Raw genomic sequence first — 18374 nt, forward strand, 5'->3', positions numbered from 1 at the left:
CATAAACCTGGAAGTCCAGCGCATTCCTCACAGAATCCCTCCTCCTCCTCTCCAATAACTCTGAACACACCCATATCCAGACCTGTCGATTCACCATGAACCTAGAGGTCTTCACTCTACAGCTGACACCATGAGCCAAGTTCCTGAGATTCCACATTGACAGCTATCTCTCCTTCAAAACGCACATAGCAAAGAAAACCCAGACAGATTTTGGGGATCTGCATACCTTTAGTAGGATTGGGCATCCAATACGAGTCAGTCAGGGTCAGATTTCTGTTAGTGCCATGAAGCGTTGTCTGGAGGGTGCTTTCTGTTCAAGGTTACATGATATTGTGTGTCTTCCTCCCTGTTGCCTTAGCCAGACTCAGGTTCCTTTGTCTCATCTGCATGCATATTTGTCTGAATCTGATGTGTGTTTTTGAATGTTCTGAGTGGGTGTGTGCCCGTATAGAGAATGAAATGAGTGGGTGTAAAAGAAGGTGTGAGTGAGTGGCTGGTGGGCGAATGAGTATGAATGAGACGGTGTGTTTCTGAATGTTCTGGGTGTGTGGGTGCCTGTGTAGAGAATGCAATGGGTGGATGTAAGAGAAGGTGTGAGTGACTAGTGGGTGAATGAGAAGTAATGTGATGTGATGTGTGTTTTTGAATATTGGGGTTGGGTGGATGTGTGCCTGTGTAGAGAATGCTATAAGTGGATGTAAGAGAAGATGTGAGTGAGTGACTGGTGGGTGAATGCGTATTAATATGATGGTGCGTTTTTGAATGTTCTGGCTGGGTGGATGTGTGCCTGTGTATAGAATGCAATGGGTGGAGGAAAGAAAAGGTGTATGAGTGAGGGACTGGTGGGTGAATGAGTTTGAATGTGATGGTGTGTTTTTGAATGTTCTGGGTGGGTGTGTGCTTGTGCAGAGAATGCAATGAGTGGATGCAAATGAAGGTGTGAGTGAGTAATTGGTCGTTGAATGAGTATGAATGTGGTAGTGTGTGTTTCAATGTTCTGGGTGGGGGTTGGGTGTGTGTGTGGTGAATGCAGTGTGAATTAATGTGAGACTGGATTTATGGGTGAGTGACTGGTGGGTAAATGGAGATGCATGTGTGCATGTGTGTGTGCGTGTAAGGCCCTGGGAGACTGTGGATAACTGGAGCATTTTTGCCACAGCCTTTATTGACTTTACATGTTTTACTGGTATTTCCGGGCAGACCTAAATTCATATGTTTCACTTGGTGACGGGGTCAAATGACATCACTTCCTGTGATGTCATCCAGGGTGAAGGGTTGTGTGATGTAATGTAATTATGGCATTTTGGTGAAAGGACGTCATTGATGCTCTGTGTTTTAACAAAGTGAGATCTTTGGAGGAAGCATACATGGCCATCTTCTCTGGTTCCTATCACAGAGCTGTTTCCCTCAAACTTTGCAAAACCAGAACATCCGTTTCCCAAATACAAGAGCACTCATACTTGAGTTTCAATAATCTTTGTGATCTATCAGAGCCTTGAGTAGAAAAGGGAACACTTTTTTTTAAATGTGGTTCACGTTCTCCTGCAAACCTCAATGTGAAATTTGGGTAGGTGTGTGCATATATTTCTCAGAACTTGTATCTTTCCAAATATAATGTAAGCGATATACATGTCAAAGAAACTTCTGAGACTTGGCTTGGCCTGGGTTGATTCTTAGTAACACAACCATGACAAATATGCTTAAAGGGCTGGAGGGAGTGGAGGGACTCTGGGAGGGTGGTCTTGGAGGGTGAGACAACATAAGAGGTTGGCAAGTATAAACAAAGTTTGGTGAAGATAAATGTTATCCAGATAACACAGCCCATTCAACTTTGCAGTAAGATACCTCAATAGATCTGTGCACCTGTAGCAGCGATCTAAGTGCAACCGGCAGGTCATATGTTTGAGTCAAGTCAGGGATGACTCAGTCTGTCTTTCTTATGACACTGATAAGATAACTACATTTAAAGTTGGTGACTGTAAGATTTCATGGCAAACATGCGAAGCCAACAACATATCAGGCAAATCTGTCTCGATTTTCATCCTTCTGTGTCTAAAATCATCTTTAAGACTAGTAGTTTTGTAATGGTATTAGTTCATGGCAGACTTGGACCTTTCAGTCAGCTCCATGCAGAGAGTTAATTTGGTTATCTGTATGAAACAAAATGACAGCCATAAGTTGTTCATCTTGCAAATTGACTCCTTCTTTTTTTTTTTCTTTTTTTTTTTATTGATATAGTTGAAATATACAACTTTTCAATATAGATGAATTAAAGTATAACATTTTAAAAAAGGGAGGGAAAAAAGAAAAAGAAAAAAAGAATGAATAAACAAAACCAAACATAAATTATGTATGACAAGTATATATGCATATCTTTTTAACGAGGGGTCAATCCTTCTGGAGACACTATTTTTTATTTAATACTATGGTGATCATATTGTTATTCTACTTGAATTTGTTCAAGCTTCAGTTCCTTTAGAAAGGCCATTGCCCCAATTGACACAGCTGTTGATATCCCAGAGTATATAGTTCTCCATAGTACGTCAGATGTAGTGACCCCAAATGGTTCAGTTAGATGTTTAAAATATTTGACGCGAGAATGTAGAAGGAATTCACATTCGGTAAGTAGATGTCTCAATGTTTCAATGGTGTCTTGATGTTGACAAAATCTACAGAACGCTTGCTCTTTATTGATGAGATTGCGACGGGCCAACACCTGTCTCGTTGGCCATAAATTGAGTCTTAGCCGTAGTAGCTCATTCCGATATTTGATAGATGGAGATTTAATTAGATAGCGTTCTGGATACGAGTGCTTCTTGTGTGTGAAGGTTGTCGGATCATGATCACGATACTTGGTGCATTTGTCTCTGGTGATATTCCAATCCATTCCAAATAATCTTGTTTTGATGTGATCTGGGTTTTGAAGTAAACTAGATAGAGAAGCATCAATCAACGCCAACGTATCAATGACTAAGTTTCGCCATTTTTTTATGAAGCTATCTTTTGAGCCAAAGATATAATTAGACAGTATTCCCAAGACCGTTGTATCTTTCCATGCCAATAAGCATTTCCGGAATAACGCTATTATTAGCCATATATATCTAAAGTGTAAGGAAATGAGTCCCAATTCATGTCTAATGATGGCTAGTGGCGTTGATGCTGGCAGCTGGAGAACACTGCGCCAGTACTTTGATTCTAAGGAATTCCAAAATTTGTCAGACATGACCGGTCTTGATTCTGATGAATATAACAAAATTGGTGAGACTTTTTGATTGTAGAATGATAAGACCGGGGCCAGAGTGAACTTTCCGTATTTTCTTAGAATTATTTTGGATTGCTGAATAAAAGTGATCACCTTATCTTGTTGTTGTTGTTTGTATATCATGGCTTGATCTTTTGAGAATATTTGGGCACCCAGATAGGTGTAGTGGCTTACTATTTTGAGAGTTTCTCCCTCGATATTCCAATTGATCGTTGTTCTCGATGATTTGCGATTGCCATTGAAGATCATCACCTTAGTTTTCTCACGATTAATGCTTAGATGGTTATTATTAGTATAATTGATGATTGCATCCAAAGACTTTTGCAGTCCCTTCGGTGTTTTAGACATAATCACCAAATCATCCGCATACATCAGGAAAGGAATGGCATTGTTCTTCAATTTCGGAGGATCAATGAAGATGTTTTCAAAGGACTGGCCAACATCAGAAATAAAAAAATTAAAAAGGGCTGATGCTAGGGTGCAACCTTGTCTTACTCCACGAAATGTTTTGATTGGTTGAGATAGTTTTCCCTCGTGTGTGAGACGAATTTGTATTGAGTTGTTTGTATGCAAGTCTTCTATAAGATGTATAATATAACTTGGACATCTTGATCGAGTTAGTTTTTGAACTAAAAGTTCACGTGACACAGAGTCAAACGCGGCTCGTAGATCTATATAGATGAAATATAGTGGTTGCTTGATTACTTTGTGATGCTCAATGATGGCTGTTAACGTGAGCAGGTTGATGGAAGTTCCCATACCGGCTACAAATCCGGTTTGGAAAGGATCTCTAGCATCTGCCTCAAGTGTCCATTTGTTAAAGTCTCTTAGGATGAATTTTGAAAATAACTTACCAGAGGCATCTAATAGTGAGATGGGTCTGTAGTTCTTTGGTAGTGAGCGGTCTCCTTTTTTGAAGATTGGTATAATGATGGCCTTTTTCCATGAGGCTGGAATAGTGACATTGTTGATGATTTGATTGAAGATTAACGTCAAGACCTTGGCCAATTGTGTCGGAGCTTGTTTGAACATGAAGTTGCTCATACCATCCGGCCCTGGTGCACGTGAATTTGAGAGCCTTTTTATGTAGAGTAGTACATCCTCTTCTTCAATTTGGAGCCCAGTATAGTTGGAATTCTGTTTAGCGACATTACTTGGTTGACACAGTTCTTTCTGATACATGTTGGTAAAATGATTAATCCATTGATTTTCGCTTACTCCGTTTATTTGAGCTGCTTTTTGTGTTGAATTCAAGGCATCATTGAGCAGAGCCCACATTTGACCAGTGTTTTTGTTCATACTGTTATGCAACATGGATTCCCCATCTTTTTGGTACATGACACAGCGATGTCCTTTCAGCCAGTTAGTGTACTGACAATTGAGTGATTTTACCTTTTGATATTTATCAACACAGTTAGAACGTAGAATTGCCTTTCTATTTTTCCTTAAAGTAGTTTTTTTTTGTTGTACTATCAAGTCGCTTTGGTGCTTGGGTTTTGCAAAGTCAAGTTTGCGATTCTTGTAGACAACTTCAAATAGATGAAGATGTGCTGTGTAATCACTATGTATGTTTGCTTCAATTGATGTGCAGTATTCGTCCAAGTTCTTCCTATTCCAAACCAATCTTGAACGGGCATTGTTGGTTGACACTATATGTTCAAATCTTTGGTTGGCATTTGGCACATTCATTTTGACATTCCATTTTAAGTTCAGGACATTATGATCACTGTTGGTTTGCGGCAGAATTTGAAAAGTAGTCGCATTATAGAAGGTGAGTGAATCCACAAAGACATAATCAATTATGGAGGATGCAGTTCCTCTACACCAGGTAATTTTGGGGACTAAGTCGCCAGATATTGAACCATTGCACATGATCAGATTCCGAGTTTTCATTAGGGTCTTCAATCTTAGACAAGTGAGGTTGTATTTTAAGTTGTGATTAGGTAAAAGCTGCAAATTTAAATCTCCAGCTACAATAATTGAAGTGATGTCAGATGCGTCTGAGATCAAATTCAAAAGGAGTTCTAGCTCCAAAAAGAAATTGTCATCCCCAATGCCTTTCGGATTCCGATAGATGTTGAGTAATGCGATAACAGTACCTCTCATATTCAATCTAACCAATTGCAGGTAAGGATTTGGGGAGGCCCAATCACTTAGGCTCCAGTTCTTATGGTTCTTGGTGATTATCATCAGCCCTGAGGACGGTCTTCCGGATTGCCTTGAGATAGCTGGATTTAATATAACAGTATGCTCCTCCCATGTAGGTCTTTTGGTTAGCCATGTTTCTTGCAGCAATATAATGTCATGAGGTATTAAGTCATCTGCACTGTGGCGTAATAGATGGCTGTGGCCACATGTATTCCAGCTAATTAAAGATATTGTACTTGGTTCGTTTCTTTGTTATGATTTTTCTTCTTCGTCATAGATCGAAGCTTGATGGATTTTAGCTGATTTTGAGTTGGTGATTTCGGTAGTATGGATACAATTTTCCTGGTCATATTGTTCCATATAGTTATTTTTGGATTCTAGGGTTATGTTCCCTCTTTCGTCTAAGCACATGGGATCTCTGGCTAACACAAATCCCAAGGCAAATAGTTCCATTCGGGCTTGCCATAACGCATTTCTTGTCAGATTTGAAGGAAGCCAAAGTCTCACCATAGAATGATCGTGATCTTTGAGAAATTCGACTTGAGCGATATCAATTGAGGTTATGTCATGAAGCGCATCGATATCTTCACAGATTGCTAGAATGCTTGATCGATTGAGTACATAGTCCGGGTATGGAGCCGGTCGACATTTGAGGATCAGTCTATGATGATTGTTCCATTTTTGTTTATTTATTGCCTTAGATCCAATACCACCCCTGGCACTATTCTCTTTCTGAATAGCCGGTTCCTGTCTTTTTCCAAATTCTTGCTGTTTGATTACTGTAAGATCTCGATCCACTTCTGTAGTAGATTTATTAGATGGAAGTAGTTGCTTGATATTCAAGCTAAAGTAACTTTCAATTGCTTTCGCTATTTGCGTGTCTATATTAGCTTCTTTTGAATGCTGTTTCTCACATATTTCAAGATGTTGTCTTTCACGGTTGCCTTGGAGATGATGACTATTGGACTTTTTAGTCATCTCTTGTTGAATAAAAGACTCTTGCAAATGAGGATGGTTTCTTTCCTCATTTGTTGTATCACGCTTTAAATTGGCATTTTGGGTAGTGCTTGGTAACAACTGCTGCACCGCTTGGTGATACAAGGCAAGTTGAGACTGCTGAGTTGTTCGGACTTGTCGAATTGCTTGAGTGGCTTGATCTTGTTGTAGAGATTGGGAATTCACATTAATTCCTTGAGTAGCTTGATCTTGTTGTAAAGATTGGGAATTCACATCAAGAGAACTTATAATAGGTGTTGGCACGGTTAGCCGATTGTTTTTTGGCTGAAATGTGCTTTTCATTGATTGTTGCAGCTCAAGGTAGTTCTTTATCGAATTCTCAATCTGAGATTTAATATCAGCCAGTATTGAAAAATGTTCTCCATCTTGGTTGACACTGTTCAGTGCATCTCGTTTAGAGCAGCTACCCAAGGATGGGCCACCAACCATCTGTGTTGTCGGCATTGGGTTGCAGGGGGTCAACGCCTGGGTGATGCTTGCTTGTTTAGTTATTAGCGATTGAGCTTGAGCATCTTGAGTTGGAAGTTGAACCGTCACTGGATCGATTCGCACATCTTTTTTCATTGTTTCATTGGATGCTTCATTGTCTTCTATAGTGGCAATCAGTTGATTCAACGGTAGGTAGTCTTTGACAATATTGTCAGATATTTCAGATGGTAACCCAATACTTTTACTTTTAGAATTTTTGGCGGGCTTGTTAGTTGGTATCCTTGAGTTGACTTTCATTTTCGGAATGAGCCGTTTAATAAGATGTTTAATATTGACCCTTGAACGTATTGCCAGTCGCTCCTGGTTTTTGGTTTTTTTACAATTTAAACCACAGTCTTTGGTTTTATCTTTCATTGAGTTGGTATTTTGAAATAAATTGTACATTGCTATGTTAGGAATCTCTGACGATTTCTTGTCTTTTATGGCAGAAGTTGACTTACCATTGTTTGATTGCGTATGCGCAATGGAGGGTGCGTCATCCTTTTGCTGGACAGGTATGCGTACAGCATCCTGAATCTGATCTTGCGATTGTTCTAACGCATTTTCAATAATCATGACAGATTTGTATAAGGAATCTTGAAGAAGAACTTCTTTAATCACATGATTAATTTCCGGTAATTTGGAGTAAGCCTTTTCTTTGGACGCAGCAGTCAATATAGGTTTATTTGGACTCCTAGGCACAATGGCTGGATTAGTCGTTAAATTATGCATCCATGTAACTAGTTGATCCAGTTGCTTGGCTTGTGTTACTAGTTTGGAGTCCAGAGATTCAAAGAGCTTCGTCAATGTGACTATTGTCATATGCATTGAATTAAGAGTAATTTCCAACATATTGTATTGGGATAGCGGTTCCTGTATTGATCTTGCACATGGAGACTTTTTGTTGTTGAAATAGGGAGACACTTTCCCTTCATTTGCTAATCCAGCTAAGGACATGTGTACCGTGTTTTCCGATTTATCATATAAGCTTGGTGATTTGTACAGACTGTTATTCTGGTCCGAAAACATAGATGACGAAGCTATGGCTGACAGTTCATCCAGAAGTAAACTCGACCCTTCTTCTCTCTCTTCTAGGTCGATAGCAACCGACTCGGTTGAAATAACTTTTTGTTCGTTATACTGGTAATCAGGATTCAAGCTCGACCCTTGTTCACCATATTGTGATTCCTTGTTCTTTGGTACTAATAGGGTGATCTTTTGCCTCTCATCTTTTAGACCCTCGGAGACTTTGTCAAGCTCTAGGTTATTAGGTGAGTTGGATGTTTTTTCTTTTCCGTTGTCAGACTGAACCTGATCCTCAATTAGAATAACTGACACTTCTAGCTGACTTGGATTTAAACATACATCAAGTGACCCAGTTTTGCTAACTTTATATTTCTCAAGTTTATTTTGTGAACTGTGGACACTTGATAAATTAACCGTAATGTGTTCTGTGTCTGTTGTTATTTGTTCCACAGCCGTTCTGAGTTGTGTGTCCGTTATGGAAGTATCGTGAGTGTCAGGGGTGTTCTCCTTGTTAAGTTTCGTCGATTTGCAGAAGTCGCGGATATCTCCTTCGCAGGATTTCTTATTGACAGTGTCTAAAGATTGATTGCGCACCTTTCTCTTCAAAATATTGACTTTCGTGATGTTTTTAGGTGTGGATTTCAAGGTCAGAGACGTACTTGATATTTTCAAGTTTGTGGACATTTTGGATCGCAAAAAATATCCACCGGTTTGCATCCAGCAGCCACACTCTTCAAGCACTTAGTATCAAATGGTAATGACAGCAATGCCTTATTTTGAAGCTGTTTATTTTTTTTTTTACTCGTGTCGTCGCACGATCATTCCAAGATACAGCCCCCACGTACACGAGTCACAGCCGTTCAAAGGGTCTTGCCCCGCAGTCACGGCAGGGTCTCGAGAGGGAGGATTGATGAGTCTACGTTGTGAATTGAGGCCGTTCAAAGGGCAACGCCCCGCAGTCGCGGCCGCAGTTTCACAAAAGTTAGTAGGGAGCGCTAGGGCATGTAATTAAGTTTATAGCGCCTGGATATGCACACGAGCCACGGAGAAGATTGTACTCCACACTAAGTTTCCTGCGAGCTTAGTTAGGTCTTACCTGCAATGTGTTGCAGACTGCGAGCTCAGTCTCTCCACGTCCCACCGCTCCCCAAGCAACACAAACAACACACTCGCCGCACTCCGCGACGCTCCGCGTGTGTCCGGTGGTTTTGTAGCAAGGTCCGCCTCCAGGCAAATGGACAGAGTAGAGAGACTGGTCGCTGCAGCTCCTCTGACCAACAAACACAAACAACACACTTGCCGCACTCCGCGACGCTCCGCGTGTGTCCGGTGGTTATGTAGCAAGGTCCGCCTCCAGGCAAATGGACAGAGTAGAGAGACTGGTCGCTGCAGCTCCTCTGACCAACAAACACAAACAACACACTCGCCGCACTCCGCGACGCTCCGCGTGTGTCCGGTGGTTTTGTAGCAAGGTCCGCCTCCAGGCAAATGGACAGAGTAGAGAGACTGGTCGCTGCAGCTCCTCTGACCAACAAACACAAACAACACACTCGCCGCACTCCTTCTTTTCTGTGAACATACTCTGCCAGGAAAGTTTCTGACAATGTTGTTTCAATAACATTTTCCTCAGTCTTAAGCTGTCATTGGACACATAAAAGTTCATTAAGATCAAAAAACCAGAATCATTATGGATTCAGAAAAATATATTCTCCTAGGTCAGGCCCTGAGCATATAGCTTTGGATATGTTGATATGTTTGGGATTGTTAGTGGATTTAGGGAATGTTATGTTATTACATTTTACACCACACTCTGCTGATGTGTGCATGCTCTTAAGGTACTTTGGTGGATTTGAAAGCGATAGGGATGGTTTGGGTTAGTGCTGAGAAAGAAGACATGCCGTTGCATTGTGTGAAGACCGTGGGTATCGTGATTTCTGCCTGCAGGTCTATTTATGAGTATTGTATTGTTGAGGGTGTGCAGGGATCTGTGTGTGGTGCTAGGTTGCATCGGCCCGGAGTTTGGCATGTAAGTTGTCTGTAAAGGTGTAAAGTTGTGTTGTTTGATGTCCGTCAGGACGGATATTAAATTGTTGTGTATGAGTGACTTAGTTAGCCTCCGTATTGTATGTTGGAAAATAGAAGTTTGAGATGCTAATTCAGGGAGACTAGTAGAGGGCCCAAGGTCAACTTAAATCATCCATGCAAGGTGATGTCTTGCTAAGGGTGCCCATTGAGTGATGTTTCGGTTCGGGTGCCCTGTGGGTAAGGTACTTTTGTAGCGACAACCTGAGGTACCCTGGTGTGGGTTGGTGCCTCTGTCAGTGGACAGTATGCAGCAACTGGTTTTCGATGAGAGTGGGGGTGGCACCATGCATGGTGGATACCAAATGGACAGTGGGTGATAATCATTCCAATGGAGAGTTTGGAGTAGGGATTCCAGAGAGGGCAGGCTCCTGCAGGGTCCCTAGGAACTGCACAGAATGCTACAAGTTCAGGTGGCAATTGCATTGGACATCCAAGCCATATCTCAGCAGGAAACTCATTGCAGATCACAGAGTACAAATCACAGCGGTACACCAAGGGGCAATAACACTATATTGTAGAATTTACTTAGGGATGCCAGGGGCAGAAAGACTGTAACACACCTGGGAGCACAATCACAGTGTAGCACAAATTGTGGTGGGACACCACGAAACAATATCAAAGTATTGCACAAATTACAGAGGGATAGTAGGGAGCACAATTACACTATAACAGAAATTGATGATGGACAGTAGGGGGAGAATTACTTTGGGACATTAGGGAGCAACAATTGTATTGCATAGATCAGGATGTGAGATTAGGCGGCAAATGCACAGTGTAGCACAAATTACAGTGAGACATCACAGTGCAAAATCACAGTAGAGCACAAGTCACAGTGGAGCACCAGGAGGCCGAATTACGGAGGGATGCCAGTGCACAAAATAACAGCATAACACCAATTACAATGGGACACCATAGACAACATTTGTGTTGAATACCAAGGAGGACAGACGCTGTAAAGAGCACGTTTATGGTGGGAGGAGAAAAGAGGGAAAATCACAGTATAGCACAAATTAAAGTGGGTCACCCGGGAGCCATATCACATCATGCACAACATTATGCTGGGGCTCCATGGGGCAGAATCACTGTATCTCTTACGTGGTCATGGAGCAGACCGGATATAGGCAAAAGGGTGCAGCAATACACCACTTGGGCAACACAGCAAACAGCGTTTGCTCTTTTGCCCTTCACCGGCTGCCCAGTGTGATCTTGGAGTATAGTGAGGATTCCTGATCGCTTGGCTTGTGCAGCCAGTCACAGACTGCGATGGGTTCCGTGGATTGTGGTGTTGAAGGGCTTGGGACTGAGATCAATCTTTGACATTTGGGAGCTTTGGGTCTGGTAGATAAAACACAATCAGTAATCCAGCAAGTGAGCTCCACTCACTGCCTGATTCCTGCAGAGCTGCTGACGTCTGGGTTCCTCTGAGGGTGGCTTTCGGCACTAGTCCCGATCACTTGACAGCCCGGGATTGTGGGAGCGGGTTAGGAGCTTTGGGTTTGAGGAAATCTATTTTCGGTTGTGTGTACTTTGTGCCTTGTAGACAGGGGAGTTGCTAGGTCTGGAAAGGACCCGGGGCTACGCTCATGTCAGAACTGTTGGGACTGGGGGCTAGCTAGTCTTTTGGCTGTAGCTCCTAAGATTCTATCCGGGGCTACAACCAAAAGATCAGGGGCTATAGCCCCCTTAGCCCCCCCCTAGCAACGCCCCTGCTTGTAGACAACAAACAGTTGCACTATCAGTAATTGAATTTCAAACAGAAATATGTAACAACAGATCATTTAGGCAATCCAAGCTCCTTGTTCAATGTTTGGTAGCCCACTGTGTGAGGGCTTCACTGTGAGGTTGGAACTGGGTATTTGGACTGTGGATATGTCTTTTATTGCTCAAGAGTTAAAATGCATGCATTGCACATAGCAGGCCATTCTGAGTTTGTCCAGACAGTAAACAAATGGCAGCAATTTCATTAATGCCATTTTGTGGGCATTAACATAATTACTGCCATATTTACTGCAATACCAAATGCAATACCAAATGCCCGGTTTGAGCATGAGTGGAGGAGTAACCTCTAGCAAGGTAATGTGTGGCATTGAAGGGAATTTCCGTTGGCGTAATTACTGCTTGATATTATTCCGCAAAGATCTCCATGGAGTCCTTTGGGTTTCAAAATGGGGAGTAACGCCAGAATACTGCCACTCGGAATCTTGTGGTAAATCTTCCAGTAATGCTGAGTTTTAGAGGTAATCCCTTATTTAAGCTGCTGAATTACTGCAAACTCGAAAAATTAGCCCACGATCGTTAAATACGTGTTTTATATTGATAATAGAATTGTCCCCTTTACTTTAATCCTCATTTTTAAAAAGTGCATTTCTGACCTACCCTTCTCGCCTCTATAAAATAATACATACTTTACAGTTTATTCAGTCCATGTACCTTGCAAGCAAGTATATATGTTAAGAGCCCAGGCTAGCCCTTCCTACCACTGTAGCTTGACTATTTGTTCTGTTATTTCAGCCAAGAATAGACTTTGGCGCCACTGCAATCATACCCCACCTTATCTCTCCAGGATGCTATAATTTCCTTCCAACATTAAGTGTTTTTTTATTTGTCTGATGTATCTTATCAGTTATCAGGTTCTTTAAATCTTTTAATTCAAAGTTTATCACGGGAACCTCTGTCTTAATCTCAACTGCCATTTGAGGTGTGGCCACATTTTGTTCAGTTCAGAATGCTAGTGTCTGAGAGAAATTGACATGACACTAATAGGTTTTGAAGCAAATGTGTGTCCATAAAGTGCTATGCCGGACCATCATTTGCCAGAGTGCAAGCAATGGATAAAAACAGGGGATCATTATGAAATTAGAAAGAGTTATTTCTGACCTGGAGCTACAGAGCGACGTGCAGGTTGCGATTTGCCGCTTCCACGGAACTGCTGCTCGTGCACTTACAGGTGAATTAAACCAAAATGCAATTAACACACGAAACAGCCATTTCAGCCCTTTTAATTTTCCCTGCTAAGTTTATTGTGTGTTTTTCGTGAACAATTATACACACTTTGGCAGTGCAAACCGATCTGTTTCATAGGTAGTGTTTTCAGGGACGTCATGTTACCAAAATGCCAGGGGTAGCGGAAGTGACATCACACAACCCTTTGCCCCATGATGACATCACAGGAAGTTATGTAATTTGGCCCCACCCCAAGTGACATCACAGGAAGTGAAGGCAAACAACCTTCAGACTTTTCAGATGTGTCTAGCACCTGTGTTTCCAGGCGCTCTCATTTCAGCCAGATATAAGAACCGAAGCACAGAGGGAGGTGTATTTGTCCACGAACAGACATTTGGGGAATTTCATTTTCCAGATTTGACGTGGGGTCTATATGTAAAACATACATATTGCAGAACTTGTAACAGGGTAACCAAAATATCTAACACAGGCTACAGCTAGTGTATGAAACGTCTATAGATCACTGGACAAAGAAGTACTAGTTATCTGTGGCATTGCTGTGTCAAACTAGCCAAAATGCTCTGCTGTTAACCCAGGAGCAAAATGATGCGTGAGCAAGGTCTAAAATATAAATCATGACCAGGATTTAGTATCAACAAAATTCCCTGGTTAGAAATGTATCTATGAGTCAACTATCACTACAATAGAAGAAACATATTAGAGTGGTCTGCGTGCACACAGGGGACCACACCTGATAATGTTTTCTTTGCTGGAGTATAATATCTGGGAAAGGTTGTTTCAATATACCCAAACCCCCCCATAATTTCTATTATTTAAGTATAATACTGGGTGCCAGAGGACTTTAAAAGCCCCCACCATTTAATGTAATATCATTGCTGCACACATAAATCCATGGCACCAATCAGTTATTTTAAATTGAAAACAGCCACTAGTTGCTTCTCACCTGGTGACTCACTGGTAGACTTCAATGCACGCACTGCACATTAGCCTTTTGCCATACACAGTGGTCCCCAATGGCACAGCACAAAATGTGGCAGCCCCCCTGCGAGCCACACTGTGGGGGCCTCCAAGCTCCTTAACAAAGCAGAGAGCACGCCACACCCCGGGCCCTGATTATGCAGCTACAGGGGCATTCACTAATGCAAGTGAAAGAAGGAAATATGTTTTTAAATCAAAGCTTAAATGTTTCACATAGCATAGAAAGAAGGGACTGGTGCCTGGTCCACAAATATACCAGCCACCAACTAACAACAGTGGGTTTGGGGGTTGGTGGGGCATCAGGGGGGATACTTCTCCCTCCCCAGAGAAACTGTTTTGAAAAATGGGTTAAAATGGTGCTTTACACAGCACACTTTCAGTGAAAACTTGGGTAAAAGGACAACAATTAGTGTTGTAGGGTATAGGGTAAATCATGAAATAGATGCAAGTAACCAAAGGTGCACGGGGCATTACCCTATGCATTATCATGCCAGTCACTGCAATATATGCCAGTATAAAAAAACATTATCATGCTGGCTGTGCCCACACATTTCTATGCTGGCTCCACTAATATATGCTAGTATTCCCATATAAAATCATACTCATGTTCGCTTTAAGATGTTTTTTATAGTATCATTACTGGCACTGGGCACAAAACTGGCTCTGCCAATATATGCCAGTACTCCTATGTAAGAACATACTCTTGTTGATTTGGCCATTAAAAGTGACATGTCACAATATGAAAACCTGTCCAAACTGGTTCCAATGTAAGCCAGTCTAGACCCATAAAAACACCATGCTTGATTCAACATAGCTGCTCAGTTCATAAAAAATCATGCTACAGTAAAAATAAATTACAGGCCACTACACCAAAACATCAGTCCAGCGAGGTAACACTACTTTTCATGCTTGATTTTTTTAAAGATGCTGAGTAATAAATGTCATGCCACTGTAAGCGATGGCTAGATTGACTGCACCAAAATGCCGCTCTAGCTAGGTAATGAAACACATGAACTTGGATCTGCCCGAAAATCCCAGTAAAACATGCAAAGTCAATGAAGGATCTGGCAAAAATGCTCCAGTGATCCCAGGGTCTCCCAGGGCCTTACACACACATACACACATGCATCCCCTTTCACCCACTGGTCACTTACCCATACATCCCCTCTCACATTCATTAACACTGCAATCACCCATACATCCCCTCTCACATTCATTAACACTGCATTCACCAAACAGGCACACACCCAACCCCCACCTAGAACTTTCAAATACACACTACCACATTAATACTCATTCACCCACCATTCACTGACTCACAATCTCTCTTACGTCCACCCATTGCATTCTCTACACAGGCACACACCATCCCACCCAGAACATTCAAAAACACACCATCACATTCATACTCATTGGGCCTCATTACGAGTCCGGCGGCAACCAGCCGGTTTTTCCGGCTCGGTTACTGCTGGACTCGTATTACCATTCCGCCTCCGTGACTCCCGGAATTACCAGGGCATTACGACCCTGGTATCCCGGGAATTCCAGAGGTGGAATTCGGTAAATCCCCATTCCCATTGAGTGGCATAGGACTCAATGGGAATGGGGAAGTGGAAACACCGACACCATCTCGTGATGGTGCAGGTGTTTCCACATCCGCCTGCAGGCGGGCGGTGTTAAACCCGCCAGGTCATACCTGGCAGGAATGCCACCTCCCACCTGCAGGGCTCGAGATCGGGCGGTCCAGAATTAACAGTGGCGGCGGGTTTACCGCCACTGTTATTTCCGGACAGCCCGACCCGTAATGAGGCCCATTATCCCACCAGTCACTCACACCTTATCTTAAATCCACTCATAGCATTCTCTAAACAAGCACACACCCACCCAAAACATTCAAAAACACACCATCACATCCATACTCTTTCACCCACCAGTCACTCGCTGTCAACGGCTTGCGCAACTGGAGCTTTTGGAGGAGGTGGAAGATCCACCATTAAACTTCCCAACACATTCATTTAGAAACGTGATTCCCCGTTCTAGTCCTTTTCTGCAAGCCGGCTTAAAAGCTAGCTCCGCCCCTTTCCCAATGAGTTGCAACCGAGTTACATTGAAACTTGCCTCAGTTCGCTCTCACAAGTGTTACTGCCTTTCTGTGCTCTGTGTGCCTTTCGGCTCGAAATTCCCATATCTGCCTTTCAGGCCACAGGCATCCCCAGTCTCGTGTCTTTTCGCCCCACCTTCACAGACTCTCTGGCCCTCATTACGACCCTGGCGGATTTTTTCCGCCATCGACGGACTTTCCGGCCATGGCGCAAAGTCCCTTTACGCCATGGCGGATGGCGGACTTACCGCCCCATTCCGAGGTCGGCGGGGCGGTAAGTCCCCATTGACCCATTTACCCTTCCCCATTCCCATTTCGGCCCCATAGGGCTCAATGGGAGTGGGGAAGGAGTTAATTACGCCACCGTAAAATACGGTGGCGTAATTAACACCAAGGTCCCAGAGCGCCATGGATTTTTCCGCCCGCAAAAAGCGGGCGGAAAAATGACCATGGCGCTCCAGGAACTCGTAGTTGGCGGTAAGGGGTCCGCGCAGCTAACGCTGGCGCAGACCCCTTAGCGCCAGGGTCGTAATGAGGCCCTCTGTGTTTTTCTTATTCATCACGGCCCTGCTGTGTTCTTTTCCCTTCTGCTACCCTCGCTGCCCTCCAGTGGCTCCTCCTCCCTAAAAGCCTGCTGCCGGAGACGGCTGCTAGCACGGTCCATGCCTCGCATGGTCTTGCCCAAAAAGTAGATGCCTGGAGTTCTGCCTCATTTTACTGTACTTACGCATCCCTGGAGGCAGAGCTACGGTTCCCATCTTTCTGCACGGCATATTCACGTGTTGCTCCATTTCCTCGTGGCTCCTTCACGTTCTTCTTGATTCCTCCCAGCAATATGCTTCAAGTGGATTGAGGACCACTCACTACTCTCTTGTCTCATTTGTTACACAGCTGTCCTTACCTCTGGACTCAGCTCTTTCTGAATGTGTTTAAGAACCTCTCTTCATAAGCTCTTTCCTGGAATCTGACTTTCCTCTTCATCAGAATATTGGGCCCGGACCTCACTCCACTGGTTCTACAGATGCCATGTTCTGCAAGGGTTTTTTATGCCTCTGGCATTTTCCCTTATGTGATTCCGGAAGGAGGTTCCTTGTCTTTCCTGTTCCATCAGCAGACATAGTGGCTACCTACCGGGGTTGGCCATATCTCCTCAAGGAGAGGAAGACTTCAAGGAGGAAGGGAACCAAGACTCCATCTGACGAAGAGGTACTACTCAAGTGAGGGGATAGTAGCCTTTAACGGTGGCACTCGCTCACACCTTCTCTTCCATCCATTCATTGCATTCTCTACACAGGCAAACACACCCCCAGCCAGAACATTTAACAACACACATCACATTCATACTCATTCATTCACCAGTCACTTACTCACACCTTTTATTACATCCACTCATTGCATTCTCTACACAGGCACACACACCCCCAGCCAGAACATTTAACAACACACATCACATTCATATTCATTCACCCACCAGTCACTCACTCACACCGTCTCTTACATCCACTCATTGCATTCTCTGCACAGGAACACACCCACCTATCCAGAACTTTCAAAAACACACCATCACATTCATATTCATTCACCCAGCAGTCATTCACACCTTCTCTTACATCCACTCATTGCATTCGCTAAACAAGCACACACCCACACAGAACATTCAAAAATGCACCATCACATCCATACTTATGCACCCCCAGTCACTCGCTCACACCTTCTATTACGTCCACTCGTTGCATTCTGTACACAGGCAAACACACCCCCCAGCCAGAACATTTAAAAACACACATCACATTCATACTCATTCACCCACCAGTCACTCACTCACACCTTCTCTTACATCCACTCATTGCATTCTCTTCACAGGAACTGCCTTGAAGGTTTCTTGAGAAGTAACATCTTCCTGTCAACGAGGTCAAGGGAGTTATCCCTCTCACAAACCTCTTGTGCCTGGCTGTCTTTTTCCCCTCCTTCAACTGCCAAATCAAAACTGCAGTACTTTTGTGTGTTTGCCTCGCTCAGAGTGTGCTCTCGTGCTCCGCCTTTTATCCATGTGGGGACTTGTAATGGAAGTCAGGTGTGAGTGATTATCGATAATTGGCTGACCATAGTATTGGAAGTCCTTTTGTTGGCTTATACATACTAAGGGTGAATGGTCTGTGACAAGGGTGAACTTCCTCCCCAAAAGGTAGTATCTAGGATGAGTGATTGCCATTTGATGGCAAGGGCCTCTAACTCCAATACAGATTAGTTATTTTCATGACAGAAGAGTTTTCGACTAGTGAATAGGAGAGGATGTTTTAATCCATCACAAATTTGGGATAAAAC

Source organism: Ambystoma mexicanum, chromosome 4q, assembly GCF_040938575.1.
Source record: "Ambystoma mexicanum isolate Mex_15411 chromosome 4q, UKY_AmexF1_1, whole genome shotgun sequence".
Taxonomy (NCBI): Eukaryota; Metazoa; Chordata; class Amphibia; order Caudata; family Ambystomatidae; genus Ambystoma; species Ambystoma mexicanum.